Genomic DNA, 16184 nt, shown 5'->3' with positions numbered 1-16184 from the left:
GACCTACAAAGTTAATGTTTAGTAAGAACTTATGTCTGGCAACTTGCGAAGTATTCTACCTAAATTATCTCATATAATTCTCATAATTACCATATAATGAAGAAGAGGAGGAAAGAGGAGGAGAAAGAGGAGGAGAAGAGGAGGAGGAGGAGGAGGAGGGAAGAAGGAAGAAGAATAAGAAAGAAGACAGAAGAAGAAAAAGAAATTATTCCTATCTTATGTATAAGGAACTTGAGGCTCAGAGAGTTTAAGCAACTTGCTGAAGAGAGTAGTGGAGCTAGGATTCAAATCCAGGTCTTCTACATCTGAGGTTGATGTTCTATTCTAAGCAAAGCCCCTGACCTTGAAAAGATGGCAAACACTTCAGTTTGGGTTGGGTTTGTCTGGGAGTAACAGGGGCAGACTAGCCCATTATTAGTTACACATCTTGAGTGTTTGAAGAACACAGACATCAGTAAATAGAACTTTTTCAGTTGGCCAAAAGCACATGTGTATGCTAGCTTCTATTCTTTTGATCCACCTTTAAGCATGACAGCTTAGAGAAAATTAATAAATGAAGACTTATTTCACACCATTTTCAGCATAAATGGGTCTCTACGTTATGCACACTTTGAAGGGAACTTTGAGGTATAGACTCGGAGTAAACTTCTCTCACAGCTCGCCTCTCCTAGGAGTGACAACAGCCAGTCTCGTTAAGGACAGACAACGAAGTATAGAACTCATTCTAGAATGCCCTGTACATTTGGGGAGAAGAGGGGCGATAAAAACATGGCCACAGAAGAACTGGCCATATAGAAATACCAAAGAGGCACTTAAAATGAAGTTTACAATATTAGTAAGTCTTTTTTATTTTGTATAACTTAACACAGAATAAACAACTCATCGCAGTTTATTTGGCCCTCTAATGAATTCTCCACTGGATTTACAATAATTGCTATCATGGCCCACTAGCAAAACAAGTGGGTGCCAGTGCCCCCAATAAGTGGTTATTTGGGCATATATGTGCCACGGTCACCCTAGAAAACTTAGTTTAAGATGTCTAAGCAGAGTTGATCTTACTAAATCATCATATTCTGTCATTGGAAGAGATAGAACATTTCCAAAGCCTGGGAGAAGAAATCACGTACAACTTAATCAATACTATTAATAACCTCTACAACAGGATATGGCAAGAGAAGGATAGTTACCATAGGACAGTGGTTTAATTAACCCAAACTCAGTCAAGTATATCTAAAGCTGTCCAAGGAGGAAAGCCTTGATTATGGGTGTAGAGAGCAATTAGATCACATCAGTTCTTAAGTTTGCATCAGTCTGTAGTGACATATTCACTCGTCTGTAGAGGCATGGGAAAAATAAATACAACATACTGAGTTACTGTTATATCCTGAAATTAGGCCCTTCCTAATTTTTATTGTTACATTTTTCTTTCTTTAATGAGATGATGGTAGTTGAATTTTTAATGATTTTATTTGACAAATTTAGAAACTGGCAAACCTACGTCTACTCCTGATTTAAAACAAAACAAAACCAAACCCACTGGTCTATAACATAAAAGATCCCTGAGTGGAAAGGGTGAGGCTCACCCTTTGAGGCCTAAAACCTCATCCTTTGCTCTGACACAGTGGTTCTGAGTTTTGCTGCTCATTAGAATCACTCGAGAAGATTTTAAAAGTACTGATGTCTGTGTCCTCATTCCTGAGATTCAGATTTATTTGATTTTCGAGTATGGCCTTAGCGTCGAGTCACCCCAGGTGATTGCATTGTGCAGCCAAGGTTGGAAGCCACTGCCCTTATCTCCTTTTCACATAGCTACCTTCTGATTACAAACTAGGCTTTGCAGGCATCTCAGTGCTGGAATGCACACAGACATGAGCATCTGGGTCGCTAGAGAGGAATATGCTCATAGCAAATTAATAAATGGGCATTATCATTTACAGCTCAAACTTTCCTACATTTTTTCAGCAATAGGTTTCAGCATATCCACAACTAAAAGCCAGGCCCCGATTCATAGAATTACCCCCAAATCACCATGTGAATATCAATGGTGCTGTATCCTGTTCATGTGAGGCAGCCCCCCCTCGCCTCTTCTCCATGCAGCTTCCTTTCAAACTTCAGCATCAGCCACCCACAGGCTGCGTAGTAGTGTGTGTGATCCACCCTCTGAGAATGATATAATGGAACCTGGCAGTCATTATGCCTGACAGCCTTCTTTTGAAATTTCATCTTAAATGTCTTGAATGACAGTGATGACACCATTTTCCTTGCAGTCTCTCTGAGAATTTGAGTCATTAATGTCAGCAAGTTTTCACCAAGTATCCTGCTGAAATCTTTACTTCTCTCAATCTTAATAGGAATACACTTGGTGACATAAGAAAATGGAACTAGGCCTCCCCCTCCTCTGACCCCTTTCAGGTGCTGGATAATGATATAATTCTTCAGAGTGACTAGAGAGTCTGTAGAGAAAGGAGCACAATTGCAGACTCTGTTTTCACTTCCAGTGTAGCATTTGTGCCTCTTCTCACACTAACTTGGCTGCATCAGTTTTTCCTTATAACCATTTGAAAACAAAAGAAAAAGAAAGAAGCCCCATTCCAAAAGCATGCAAATTCTCACCTGATTTGTTCCCCAAGTATAAGAGACAGTATGGCATGGCATCGGAAGATCCTGTCCAGGATCTCTTTCCAGCTCTATCGCTAAATTAAGAATTCCTTCTCTGGCATTAATTTTACGTATTTATGAAAAGAGTGGTCTGGGCTGCATAGGTGATTCTCAAATCATTTTCAAGAAGAAAAACCATTGCCTCAACACAACTCATGACAAATAAGACAAAAATTAAGCTGCTATACTGGGAGGGTGGGTGGTCAAGGAGTTGTCACTGGGCTCCCCAGCTCCCTACTCCCTTGAGTGCCCTATCCCCAATGTGAAAGACAGCTCTGAGAAGCACAGTTTGGCTCCTTTAGTTCCTATTCAACTAAAGAAAAAAAATTTTAATAAGCCATAGAACTACAATTTGGTCATTTGCTAGATTATGTCTCTTTTTTCTTTGCTGTGCTAACCTATTAGCTATTACAGAATATTGCATTGCCCACGGACACTGCATGGCTGATTATTCCAATTATTAATTTTTAGATTATTTAATGAGAGGTTCTATGTTTTTGTCTGATTTGTCACTGGTAGTACTGATTTTGATTTTCCTCCAAATGGATCATTATACTCCAAGGCCTCTCTAACAGATTCAACAAGAGTCTATCAAGCTTCCTATTCTAAGACAAGAGGCCTTTGTAAATCTACCCCATTTTTCTCATCTTTAAAGCAAAATCTGGCAAATTTGATTGACGTGCCTTGACTAATTCAAGTTTCTGGTGATCCTCAAGTAGCATTGTAATTTTCTAATGACTGTAAGGGAAAAAAACACTCCATGGAAAGAATTGATTGATTTATTAGAGAGAAAATTACCACATGTGCTAGACCTTGATTGCAGCTAATATTTGTAGAGCTAATTGCTTGAACTAGAGGATTAAAAGGATTGAAGGAAAGGAAGAAAAAGAAAACAAAGTTCTCTTGGAATACAGATGAACCCGCAGTGGATTTGGACTGAGAGGGAGAATTCAGTACAGGGATTTTTGGGGCTGATGATAGTTGTGGAGACACTTAGAATAAGTGGAAGAGTTGTGCTTCTGACACAAAAGCCACAGAGAGGAACCAGGGAGTGGAGGAAAGTTGCTGCTCATGCTGTCTATTAAATAAGATCTCCTGTGACACCTTCGGATTTGTCTGGGTTTCTTGTTGTATCTCACATTAAGGCTATGTTGATACTTAACCTTCACCCAGCAGAATGTCTGAGCTATTACAGAAAGGAGGAAAAAGTTACTTAACCTAAAGAGGTGAAGAAAGAAGGCATAGTTTAAGACACATCCTTTAACGATAATAGGCAAACCATATTCCTAGCACAGGGAAACAGATAATAATTTTCCTCGTTGATATAACTTAGGATAGATGTGCTAAAGTAGTACATTTTGGGGTAGTTTGATTTGGTGATTACCAACTTTTTTTTTTTTTTAAGACAGGGTCTCACTATATTTTCAGGCTAGTCTTGAACTCCTGGGCTTAAGTGATTCTCCTGCCTCAGTCTCCCAAGTAGCTGGGACCACAGGCACACACCACAGATATAAACTCTGTGGCAGCCACATTTGAACAATGTGACCCACCCTCTCTAGCCTACTTTGATTAGGAATAGACATCTAAATCAACCAGATTGTGTCTCCTGGAAATTTAAAAGTAATATTGAGAGACGCAATTCAAATCATTGGAAGCCAGCGTGCAAAAATTGAGAAGGAATCAATTTTTTTTCCCGCCAATAAAGCCTTGAATGGCCCTATAATGCCCAAATTTATTGTTCAATTTTTCTCCAGCTGTCACCATTCTCCTTCCCGGCAGTCAAGTGTAGTTCTCTGTTTTCAAAGTTCTTTGTCTTTTACTTGTTTTGTCATTTTCCTATTTGTGTGCATTCTAAAGAAAGCTCCTGGGAGGCACTGATTTTCAGCTCTCCCCACCATCTGGCTCTTGGTCTAGGGCACTAGGTGAAACTGACTGTGATGGCTACCTAGTGAAGGGACAGGTGGTAGCTACTCAGACACTATGTGAGGTATATATATATGTATTGGTATCAATCGTCCACAGTCACAAGGTCTCTGTGGCCAACACTACCCTAGCTTAGTGGAAGTTTTCAATCAAGCTGGCCTTGTCTGGTCCTTCCTTCATCAGGGATGAGTATTGCCCTTTCATGCTGTCGCTACAGATGTTCAGGGCCCCACCCTCTTATCGTGGAGGAACCATAAGAGTTCCAGGCTGCTGAACTTCCTGGGATTGACTTCATGGAGAGAAGCAGAAGGAGTAGGGAGGGCTGTACTGGGTCCTGGAACACAGACAAACTGGGTTGCTGTTAGTCAAGGCTGCTGTCTGGTGGCAGGCCTCACTAACTGGCTACAAGAAGGACTGGATAGCAGCAGCACAACCGGGTAAAATCATCTGGGACTTGACTTACACTCCAACTCCAGCTTAGCTTCCCAATACACTCCCTTCTGACTACTGGGTGCCTTCCTCCTTTTTATTTTCCCAGACTACAATGACCTTTAGCAAATTGGCAGGCAGCAATGCGTGTCCTGCTTAGATCTGACTCTTTCTGCCTCCAACCCCCAGGGGAGATATAAAGGAATCAGACACGTAGAGAAGGGAGAACACGTGTGAATTAATATTTCAGATATCTTCTACCAAAACTGTTCTAGATGTGCACACTTTCTCCTCCTTTAGTTTAATTATCAAGAATAAATACTTTGCCCATCTTTGAGAAGATGAAAATCCTTAATGTAGTATATATCTGTACACCTTAGAAAAATAATACTGTTCCTTTGGTAAAATATAGGCCAGTCACTAGGGCAGTGAAGTATTAAAACTAAATATTTTAAACCTGATGACCAAGACAGTTTTATTAAGCACTAATAAAGCAAGACAAAATTTCTAGTTTGAGTCCTTTTCTAGGAAATTCAGATTGAAAGGAACAAAAGATCATTATTAATTTTTACTTCTCTCTGTGTATTTTATATGCACAGTCCTTATTTGAAAAAAATTATATAAAGGCAGATTGTAGTCAAAGAAATCCCAGAGGGGATTATGAAGGCCTTACCTATAAAGTTTCTTTCCAAGATCAGCAGCTATAGCTGGGTAAGGAGATGGTAAGCTCTGGGAACCCTAAGCTGGGGTGGGAACTGTCTATGCAATTACCATAGTTGGGAGCCAAAACTCTTTGACTTGTCATGACTGAAAATCACCAGCAAGCCAGATCACACATGACATTGTGTCTTTAAATGATGTATAAAGACTGGGCACCGAGCCATGGGCACTACCGAGAATAGATGTAAATTCAACAAACCTGAGGTCCTTATGGAGAACTAACCTTCACTCTGTGCCTTCACTTCTACTGGAATGAAAGCTAAGCTAGTTGATGACATTGTCATATTAATTATACAAGAAATATTTTATCATTATGAAAAAGATTATTTTAACAAAGATTTTAAAAGGAAAACCATACCATATGCAAAATTTATTAGATACGTATTACAGAACTAAGAGTAAAGCCTAAAATATAAAACTTCTAGAAGAAAACGTAGACTAAGGTCTTTGTTTCTTCTGGTACAGATTTTTGAGATAAAAAGAGTGTGAACCATAAAATTAAAAACAAGTTGATAAATTAAAATTTTCTGTTCTTTGAAAAACACTAAATAATGAAAAAAAAAAGCCACAGACTGGGCAAAAGTATGTGAAAAGTATATACATGATAAAGGACTTGCATACAGATTGTATAAAGAAATCTCTAAATTTAACAATAAGAAAATGAATACCCCAATTTAAAATGGGCAAAATATTTGAAAGATACTTCTTCGAAGAAGAGACACGGGTAGCAAAGAAGCCCATGAAAGGATGCTCCATATCATTAGTTAGAACTGCAATGGGATACCACAGCCTACTTACTAAAATGACTAAAATTTAGAAAACAAACAACTGACAACACCAAATTCTGGCGAGGACGCAAAGCAACTGGAACCCTTTAGAATATTGGTGTGAATGCCAGATGGCACAGCCACTTTGGGATACAGTTTAACAGTTTCTTTAAAAGTTAAACAAGACCGGGCGCGGTGACTCAGACCTGTAATCCCAGCACTTTGGGAGGCTGAGGCGGGTGGATCACGAGGTCAGGAGATCGAGACCATCCTGGCTAACACGGTGAAACCCCGTCTCTACTAAAAATACAAAAAATTAGCCGGGCACGGTGGCGGGCGCCTGTAGTCCCAGTTACTCCAGAGGCTGAAGCAGGAGAATGGCGTGAACCTGGGAGGCGGAGCTTGCAGTGAGCCGAGATCGCGCCACTGCACTCCAACCTGGGCGACAAGCAAAACTCTGTTTCAAAAAAAAAAAAAAAAAATGTTAAACACATACTTAAATATGACCTAGTAATCCTACTCCAGATATTTACCAAAGAGAGATGAAAGCAAATGCCCACACAAATATTTGTACAGAAATGTTTATAGTGGTTTTATTCATAATTACCCCAAAATGGAAACAACCCAAATGTTCATCAGCTGGTGAATGGATAAACAAACAGTGGTACATCTATACAATGGCACACTATTCAGGAGAAAAAAGGAACAAAGTAACACATGCACCAAAATGCATAAATCTTCTATGGTTTTTGCCAAGTGGAATAAGCCAGACTCAAAAGGTCATAAGTGATTTCATTTATATGACATCTGAAAAAGGCAAAGCTTAGATCAAGGGCAAAAATTAGATCAAAGGTTGTCAAGGGCTGAAAGTTGGGGAAGGGTATTGACTACCAAGGGGCATGAGAGAATTTTGTTCAGTGATGATTGTGGCAGGATTATGTACCTGAAAATGCTTGTGAAAAGTTCTTGAATTGTATACCTAAAAAAGGAGAATTTTACTAAATGTGATTTATATCTAAATAAAATAATTAGAATATCTTTAAATGTCACCACTCAGCATATAACTCTCTAGTTATTTTCTCATGCAAATAAATAACCTCTTTCAATATGAATTAACCTCTTTCTTATAATAGAAAAACAGGATATTCAAATCAATTTATTATTTTGTTTGACAAAGCTGTTACATATACTATTACATACAGGGAGCATTGCTTGCAAAAGTATTATAAGTTAAGAAATGCTTCCTCCAAAACTTGCTCTATTATAAACATTCAATATGTTTTGAAAGAAGCAGCATCATCAAGATACCTGGGTTCAATGGAAGTAGTTCCTAGCACTAACTTACCATGACCACATCAAGTTAACTTTCCTCCTTGTTTTTCATTTTTTTCCTTCTTCAGATGAATAGGTTGGACATGTTTTGTGCTTCTGGACCTTTTCTCTGCCTATACAGGTACAGACCAGGAACACTGTCACCAGGAGCAGTTCTCATCAGACGGTGATTTTCAGTAGGTTGAGGAAAGCAGCCAAGGGAGGAAATAACTCCTAAGGGATTAGTTTAATATCTTTCAGGGGTGTAGAAATATTTTTAAAGCCTTCACATGTCTGAAATTCTTGGGGTGAGTTATCCCCTACTTATTTGAAAAATTATTAGATTAAATAATCTCCACAAGGCAACTTGGTGCATTCTGGGATTCTGCCGAGGGCATAATATGTGTAAGGTAATGTCTACCTACCACTAATTTCATGCCACACATAAGTTTTTATTTTTGTGATGATTCAGAAGACACTCTAATAATACTCCCTTTGGAAGTTCTAGTTTTTGCTTTAAATAAGTAAACTGGTATTCTGATTAATTCTTCAGTAAGGCACGATGGCTCTTGCCTGGGATCCCAGTAACCTAGGAGGCTGAGGCAGGAGGATAATTTGAAGTTTGGGCAACATAGTGTGACCCTGTCCCTAAAATAATAATAATAATAATCATCATCATCATCATTCTTCAGTCTCTTGTGACCTTACTAGGAAGAGACCCATTTTCAGAGCCCTAGAAAAAACAAATCAATGAACCTGTAATGCTGAGAGATCGACTCTGGAATGTGGTGCCTCTGGTGAAGCAACACTTCTACACTATCCCCTTCAAGTTTCTTTTTGTTACCTCTTTCCCACTTCCCCACCCCTCATCTGTCTCATTTCTCTGTTTGTCTCTCAGGATCCCAACAGGAATCTTTGGCTCACTAAAATATAATCTGAAAAGGAGAGTTTAATAAAGGGACAATTTACAAAGATGTGGGAGAGGTTTAGGGAAACTACAAGGGATGATAGAGTCCCTATCAGAACTGAAGGCGGCTGGGGAGGGCATAGTCCTTGAACCTATAGATAGAGAACCCTGTGTGGAGAGGGCCACCTGACAGGAACTATGCCCTTCTGTTGACTTCTGGAGTCCACCATAACCCCACAGGGAGGAAGATGACAGAATAGACAGCTCCACTTGACTCTTTTCCTTTCCTCTCCTCTGATCTGCTGCTGGTGCTCCCATTGACTAAACCCAACAGGAAACCAAAGGTCAGTCTCTCAAGGCATAAGCAAGGTTAACAAAATAGATATGGAGGGGGCAGATATAAGAAATCCTGCTAGCTATTGCTATTTATCCATCTATCTGTCACCTGTCTATCTGAAATAGTTAATACATATACATGGCTTTAGAAATTCAAAAATTGTAAAAGAGTAAACAGTGAAAAAAAGTCTTCTTTTATCTCTGACCTTCAGTCTCCCAGGCACTCTTCCACCAAGATAATTTCTTATGAAACTTTCCTGTTATCTTCTCTGATCATCTTAGCACAGATGTAAATACATCCTCCTTCCACCACTTGCATTCTAAGCCAACGGCAATATGCCATGCAAACCCTTCTGCATCTAGGATTTTTCACTTAATAAAATGTCTTTGTGAGGATTCCAATGGATACACATAAACGGTTGTTTTGGTTGTTTAGTCTGTCTGATTGTTTTGACAGCAACAAATTCAACTTTTAATAACTATTGGGTAGGAGCTCACTGAAGATACATGCGCTGTTGCTCATGCACACGTCTGCAGCCACTCACTGCAACTCCCCAGGAAATATTAATACACACCCTTTCCTTAATTTGAGATCTGGACACAATTCTCGGCTGCATCCACATTTGCCACCCTATGCTAGAAATGACTAGTCCAAGATGTGCCAGGGTGATGTTTCTGAGTTTGGATTCTCTGTGTGTCAGGGGTGGAACCAAATGCTAAAGTTCGATTTTATACAGTACCCAACCTGGGCAATTTACTTTCAGCCAGGGAACAGTTCCAAATATTTGATTTGGACAGGGCCTCCTTAAACATACTTTTTGTCTTCTTTCTTCACAATTTGGATGCCTTTTATTTCTTTTTCTTGCCTAATTGCTCTTGCTAGAATTTGCAGTACTGTGTTAAATGTAAGTGGTGAAAGCTGGCATCCTGCTTCATTAGAGGAAAGACTTTCAAATTTTCACCATTGAGTATGATGTTTGCTGTGATTTTAAAATACGGCTTTTATTATGTTGAAGTGGTTGCTTTTTCTTCCTAGTTTGTTGAGGTTTTTTTTTTTTTATGAAAGGATGTTGAATTTCGTCAAATGCTTTTTCTGCATAAATTGAGATGATCATGTGGGTTTTTCTTTCATTCTGTTAATAGGGTGTATTGAATTTGGTGATTTTCATACATTGAATCATCCTTGCATTCCAGGAATAAATCTCATTTGGTCATGATGTATAATCCTTTTAATATGCTGCTGAATTCAGTCTTCTACTATTTGTTAAGAAATTTTACATCAGTATTCATAAGGGATATTGGTCTGTAATTTCTTGCAGTGTCTTTGCGTGGCTTTTGTAACAGGGTACTTGCTGGCTTCATAGAATGAGTTAGGATGTGTTCCTTCCTCTCCATTTTTTGGAAAAAGTTTGGGAAGAATACTAGTTCTCTAAATATTTGGTAGAATTTAGCAGTGAAACCATCAGATCCAGGGCTTTTCTTTGTCAGGAGATTTTTGATTCCTGATTTAATCTCCTTACTGGTCATAAGTCTATTCAAATTTTCTCTATTTCATTATGATTTAGTCTTGGTAGGCGTGATGGTTAATATTGAGTGTCAACTTGATTGGATTGAAAGATGCAAAGTACTATTACTGGGTGTGTCTGTGTGGGTGTTGCCAAAGGAGATTAACATTTGAGTCAGTAGACGGAGAGGCAGACCTACTCTCAATGTGGATTGGCACCATCTAATCAGCTGCCACTATGACTGGAATAAAAGCAGACAGAGGAACATGGAAGAACTAGACTGGCTGAATCTTCCAGCTTTTATCTTTCTCCCGTGCTGGATGCTTCCTACCCTCAAACATCAGACTCCAAGTTCTTCAGCTTTTAGATTCTTGGACTTACACCAGTAGTTTGCCAGGAGCTCTCAGGCCTTCAGCCACAAACTGAAGGCTGCACTGTCACCTTCCCTGCTTTTGAGGTTTTGGGTCTCAGACTGGCTTCCTTTCTCCTCAGCTTGCAGACGGCCTATTGTGGGACTTGACCGTGTGATTGTGTGAGTCAATATTCCTTAATAAACTCGCCTTTATGACAGAAAACCAAACACCACATGTTCTCAATCATAAGTGGGAGTTGAACAATGAGAACACATGGACACAGGGAGGGCAATATCACACACTGGGCCTGTTGGGGGGTGGGGGCCTGTGGGAGGAACAGCGTTAGGAGAAATATCTAATGTAAATAACAAATGGATGGGTGCAGCAAACCAACACGGCACATGTATACCTATGTAACAAACCTGCACGTTGTGCACATGTACCCTAGAACTTAAAGTATAATAAAAAAATAAATAAAATGCATCAAATATGTTTAAAAAATTAAAAAGTAATAAAAAATAAACTCCCCTTTATATATACATCTATTCTATTAGTCCTGTCCCTCTAGAGAATCCTTACTAATACAGTAGGTTTTGTGTTTCTAGGAACTTATCTATTTCTTTCTTCTAGGTTATCTAATTTGTTGGCACACAATAATTCATGGTACTGTATTCATAATCCTTTTCATTCTGTATTGGTAGTAATGTCCCCACTTTCATTTCTGATTTTAGTAATTTAAGTCTTCTCATTTTTTTCTTAGTTCATCTGACTGAAGATTTGTCAATTTTGTTGATCTCTTCAAAGAACCAACATAGGTTTTACTGATTTTCTCTGTTTTTTTTCTATTCTTTTTTTCATTTATCTCTGCTCTAATCTTTATTATTACCATCCTTCTGCTGGCTTTGGGGTTAGTTCCTTCCTCTTTTGCTAGTTCCTTAACTTGTAAAGTGAGATTGCTGATTCGAGATTGTTCTTTGTTTTTAACATAAGCATTTATGGTAGTGCCCTCTCATCTGTGGTTTAACTTTCTTTAATTTCAATTGCCCACAGTCAACTGTGGTCTAAAAATAGGTGAGTATAGTACAATAAGATATTTTGAGAGACACATTTGCATAACTTTTATTGCAATATATTGCTTAATTGTTCAATTTTATTATTGTTTATCTCTTACTATGCCTAATTTACAAATTAAACTATCATAGCTATATATGTACAGGAAAAGACATGGTATATATAGGATACTAGCTGAGGTTTCAGGCATTCACTGGGGACCTTGTGATGTACCCTTCATGAATAAGGAGAGACTAATGTTTAGCTATAAATTTTCCTGTTTTCAATGTGTCCCGTAAGTTTTGATATGTTGTATTTTATTTTCATTTGTCTCTAAGTACTTTCTAATTTCCCCCTTGTGATTTCATCTTTGATCTATTGATTAAGAGTATTGTGTTTAATTTCCACAAATATTTGAAGTTTCCACCCTTTTGAAATTATTGATTTCTAACTTTATCCCTTGTGGTCAATGAAGATACTTTGCATGACATCTATCAGTTTAATTCTATTGAGACTTGAGACTTAACTTGTGGCTTATTATATTTCTATCCTGGAAAATGTCACATCTGCACTTGAGAAGAATATGTATGCTCGTAGTTGGGGGTAAAGTGTTCTATATATGTCTGTTTCACCTCGTTGGTATATTGTGTTGTTTAAGTCCTCTACTTCCTTGCTTATTTTCTGCCTGGTTGTTCTATCCATTATTGAGAATGGGATATTGAAGTCTCTGACTATTATTGTAGAACTGTCTATTTCTCCATTCAGTTAGGTTAGTTTTGGCTTCATATATTTTGACAGTCTATTATTAGATAGATGTATAAAGGTTTATAATTGTTATCTTTCCTTGCTCTGTTGAACCTTTTATTAAAATGTAATATACTTCTTTGACCCTTGTAACAGTTTTGTATTTAAAGCCTATTCTGTCTGATATTACTATCACTACTTCTGCTCTCTTTTGGTTACTATTTGCATGAAATATCTTTTTCCATCTGTTCACTTTCAATCCATGTCTTTTTCAATCTATTTGATCTAAAGTGAGTCTCTTGTAAACAGCATATAGTTTGATTATGTGTTTTTTTTTCCATTCTGCCAATCTTTCTTTTGATTGGAGAGTTTAATCTATTTATATTTATATTAATCACTGCTAAGAAAGAACTTAGTTGTGTCATTTGACTATTTGTTTTCAACATGCCTTGTAAGGTTTTTGTCCCTCATTTCCTGCATTATTGTCTTCCATTACGTTTCATTGGTTTTTTTGTAGTTAAATGTTTAAATTCTTTTCTCATTTTCTTTTGTGTATACTCTATTACTATTTTCTTTGTAGTTACTATAGGAATTACGTTTAACACAGTAAAGTTATAACACTCTAATTTGAACTTATACCAGCTTAACTTGAATAACAAAGAAAAAATCTGCTCTTTTACAGCCTCGTCCCTACCTCTTTTAGTTGCTGATGTCACAAAATTACATCTTTTTCTATTTTGTATGCCAAAATATACGCTAGTAATCATTTTAAATACATTAGTTTCTTAAATTACATAAAAAATAGAATGTGAAGTTACAAACCAAAGTTACAAAAATCCTAGCTTTTAAACTAATAATTGTTTTTTTCAATGTGTTAATCTCTCAAACCATGTAGAAAACAAAAGGTAGTGTTACAAACTGTTTTTATGATAATATTGACTTTTATAATTGCACGTGTGTGTACCTTTATCGAGATTCTTATTTCTTTATAAGGTTGTGAGTTACTGTCTAGTGTTCTTTTATTTCACCCTGCCTGACTCCCTTGAACATGTCTTACAGGGCCGGGCTAGTGACGACAAACTCCCTCAGTTTTTGTTTTATCTGGGAATATCTTAATTTCTCCTTCACTTTGAAGGACAGTTTTGCCAGATATAGGAATCTTGGTTGACAGTTTTTTTGTTTGTTTGTTTTGTTTTAGAATGTTGGATATATCAGCCTTTTAGCCTCCAAAGCTTCTGATGAGAAATCTGAAGATTTCTTGCATATAATGAATTATTTCTCTCTTTCTGCTTTCATGAGTCCCTCTTTGTCTTTTGAAAGTTTGATTATAATCTGTCTCTGTGTGAGTCTCTTTCAGTTTATTTTACTTGGAGTTATTTGAGCTCCTTGGCATTTATTTCTATTCTTCATCATATTTGTAAAGTTTTCAACCATTTTTTCTTTAACTGTTTCCTCTACCCCTTTCTCCTTTTCTTCTACTGGGACCTTCACAGTATGTATGTTGGTGGTGTTCGACAGGCCCCTTAGGCTCTGCTCACTTTTTGTCAATCTTTTTTCTTTCTGTTTCTCAGACATGATCATTTCCATTGTTCTACGTTCAGGTTCATAGACTGTCTTCAACCTGCTCAAATCTGCCTTTGAATCCTTCTAGTGATTTTTTAATTTCACTTATTGTACATTTCAGCTCCAGAATTTCTTATTGGTTTCTTTGTGGGTTTTCTATTTCTTTATGGTTATTTCCACTTTGTTCAAATATTGTCTTCTTGACTTTCTCCATATCTCCCTTTAGTTATTTGAGCATCTTTAAGACAGTAATTTTAAAGGTTTTTGTCAACTAGATCTACCATCCGATTTATTTATTTATTTATTTTTCTGAGACAGAGTCTCACTCTGTCACCCAGGCTGGAGTACAGTGGCATGATCTCAGCTCACTGCAACCTCCACCTCCTGGGTTCAAGAGATTCTTGTGTTTCAGCCTCCCAAGTAGCTGGGACTAGAGGTGTGCACTAACACACCTGGCTAAGTTTTGTATTTTTAGTAGAGATGGGGTATCACCATGTTGATCAGGCTGGTCTCAAACTCCTGGCCTCAAGTGATCTGCCTGCCTCGGCCTCCCAAAGTGCTGGGATTACAGGCATAAGGCACTGTGCCCAGACACCATCAGATCTTTCTTCAGGAGCTGTTTTGTTTATTTATTTTTTCCTTTGAATGGACTATATTTTCCTGTTTCTTTGTGTATGCCTTATAATTTTTTATCAAAAACCAGACATTTAAATCTAATAATGCAGTAACTCTGGAAATCAGATTTTTCCCTTTCACAGGTTATACTATTTTCATTATTTTTTTGCTTTTAAAAAAATTGTTTTAGGTAGGTTGCTTCTGTGCCAAGGATAAGCCTGAGGTGTAAAACTAAGGTCTTCTCAAGTCTTTTCTGAGCCTGTTTTTCTCTGGGCATGAACAGTTATTCTAATTGCTAATGTATGTGCAGTTGCTTTTGAATGTCCTAGTCTTCAACGTCTGCCTCCCAAAAAGGAAAGAAGAGAAAATTAAGGATGTGGAGAGTGGTGCCAGCCATGGACTCCTTTGGAAGTCACTTCAGCTGGATAGGGAGGGGCTTGCCACAGTGGGAGAGGTGCAGCAGCAATGGCCACCTGTGTGTTTGTCTGCACCTCTGTGATCAGAAGCTGCAATCAGTGATGGCTGGGCACAGTGGCTTATGCCTGTAATCTGAGTACTTTGGGAAGCTGAGATGGGAGGATCGGTTGGGGCCAGGAATTCAAGACCAGCCTAGGCAACATAGTGAGACCTTGTCTCTACAAGAATTTTAAAAATTAGCTGTGTTGGTGCATGCTTATAGTCCTAGCTACTTAGGAGGCTAAAGTGGGAGGATTTCCTGAGCCCAGAGTTTACAAGCTGCAGTGAGTTATGATCGCACTACTGCACTCCAGCCTGGGTGATGGAGCAAGACTCTGTTAAAAAAAAAAAAAAAAAAAAAAAAGACTACACACACAGGGTATTCAAAACAAAACAAAACAAAACAAAAAACAGAAGAAGCAGCTGCAATCAGCGAGCAGAGCACAGATGCACAAATCCTCAGCATTTGGGGGTCAGGTTCCCTGGCTCCCACAAACTGTGTAAAAGCTGCTTCGGGACCAAGTGCACACCTGCATACCATGGGGCTGCGAGTGAAGGACGGATAGCTGCTACCGCACTAAGAGCTGAAATTGACCACAGTTAACCACAATTTACTAAGCCTTCCCTAGACATTGCAAATTTTCAACAGACTCCAGAGCTCCTAAATAGCTACATCTGACAGACTTTGCCAGTGAAATGGTTTCTAGGTGGGGAGACAAATTCCTGTTGCTTCCTACTTTGCCATCTTCCCAGAATTCCCTCCTTGCACAAAAGTTTTTGAAACCGTTGAATCTTTTGTCACCTCCAAACAGTACCCTAAATAAGCAGATCTTTAGTCTCTAATAAT

This window comes from Papio anubis, chromosome 2 (genome assembly GCF_008728515.1).
Source record: "Papio anubis isolate 15944 chromosome 2, Panubis1.0, whole genome shotgun sequence".
In the NCBI taxonomy this organism is placed as follows: domain Eukaryota; kingdom Metazoa; phylum Chordata; class Mammalia; order Primates; family Cercopithecidae; genus Papio; species Papio anubis.
This window is presented reverse-complemented; position numbering follows the sequence as displayed.